At 38.9% G+C, this 1,712-nt stretch overlaps 1 non-coding gene across 1 annotated transcript; it reads left to right on the top strand.

Moving 5' to 3' along the window:
- The first annotated feature begins 728 nt into the window (after positions 1-728).
- LOC112714048 (small nucleolar RNA R71) lies at positions 729-836 on the top strand. Its single transcript, XR_003159004.1, has one exon. It is a non-coding gene; the product is annotated as a small nucleolar RNA R71 (small nucleolar RNA).
- Positions 837-1,712: the final 876 nt, after the last annotated feature.

Raw genomic sequence — 1,712 nt, 5'->3', positions numbered from 1 at the left:
TCTTCTGTATTGCTTGGAAGAGTACTAGGAGGGAGTTCAGTAACTTTCTTGCTCAGCTGTCCCACTTGTGCCTCCAAGTTTCTAATGGAGGACCTTGTTTCAGTCATGAAACTTTGAGTGGTTTTGATTAGATCAGAGACCATAGTTGCTAAGTCAGAGTGGCTCTGCTTAGAATTCTCTGTCTGTTGCTGAGAAGATGATGGAAAAGGCTTGCCATTGCTAAACCTGTTTCTTCCACCATTATTGTTGTTGAAACCTTGTTGAGGTCTCTGTTGATCCTTCCATGAGAGATTTGAATGATTTCTCCATGAAGGATTATAGGTGTTTCCATAGGGTTCTCCCATGTAGTTCACCTCTTCCATTGAAGGGTTCTCAGGATCATAAGCTTCTTCTTCAGATGAAGCGTCCTTAGTACTGCCTGGTGCAGCTTGCATTCCAGACAGACTTTGAGAAATGATATTGACTTGCTGAGTCAATATTTTATTCTGAGCCAATATGGCATTCAGAGTATCAATCTCAAGAACTCCTTTCTTCTGATTCGTCCCATTGTTCATAGGATTCCTTTTAGAAGTGTACATGAATTGGTTATTTGCAACCATTTCAATCAGTTCTTGAACTTCTGCAGGCGTCTTCTTCAGATGAAGAGAACCTCCAACAGAACTATCCAATGACATCTTGGACAGTTCAGACAGACCATCATAGAAAATACTTATGATGCTCCATTCAGAAAGCATATCAGAGGGACACTTTCTGGTCAATTGTTTGTATCTTTCCCAAGCTTCATAGAGGGATTCACCTTCCTTCTGTCTGAAGGTTTGGACTTCCACTCTAAGCTTACTCAATTTTTGAGGTGGAAAGAACTTTGCCAAGAAGGCATTGACTAGCTTTTTCCAAGAGTTCATGCTTTCTTTAGGTTGTGAGTCCAACCATATCCTAGCTCTGTCTCTTACAGCAAAAGGGAATAGCATAAGTCTGTAGACCTCAGGGTCAACCCCATTAGTCTTGACAGTGTCACAGATTTGCAAGAATTCAGCTAAAAACTGATGAGGATCTTCCAATGGAAGTCCATGGAACTTGCAATTCTGTTGCATCAGAGAAACTAATTGAGGCTTAAGCTCAAAGTTGTTTGCTCCAATGGCAGGGATAGAGATGCTTCTCCCATAGAAGTCAGGAGTAGGTGCAGTAAAGTCACCCATCACCTTCCTTGCATTGTTGGCATTGTTGTTGTTTTCGGCTGCCATGTCTTCTTCTTTGAAGATTTCTGTTAGGTCCTCTACAGAGAATTGTGCGTTAGCTTCTCTTAGCTTTCGCTTCAAGGTCCTTTCAGGTTCAGGGTCAGCCTCAATAAGAATGCTTTTGTCTTTGCTCATGCTCATATGAAAGAGAAAAGAACAAGAAAATATGGAATCCTCTATGTCACAGTATAGAGATTCCTTGAGGTGTCAGAGGAAAAGAAAAATAGAAGGAAGAGGTAGAAAATTCGAACTTATCAAGGAAAGATGGAGTTCGAATTGTGCATTAAGGAGGAATGTTAGTCCATAAATAGAAAGATGTGAGAAGAGGGGAAGAAATTTTTAAAAATAAATTAAAAAGATTTTAAAAACATTTTGAAAAACACTAATTGATTTTCGAAAATCAAGAGTGGAAAAGAAATCAAGTGTTTTTTTTTTGAAAAAGATTTTGAAATAAGAAATTAAAAAGATATGATTGAA

The sequence above is a fragment of the Arachis hypogaea genome, chromosome 9, assembly GCF_003086295.3.
Source record: "Arachis hypogaea cultivar Tifrunner chromosome 9, arahy.Tifrunner.gnm2.J5K5, whole genome shotgun sequence".
In the NCBI taxonomy this organism is placed as follows: Eukaryota; Viridiplantae; Streptophyta; class Magnoliopsida; order Fabales; family Fabaceae; genus Arachis; species Arachis hypogaea.
Note: the sequence above shows the minus strand (reverse complement) of the source record. Positions and strands in the feature narration are given on the sequence as shown.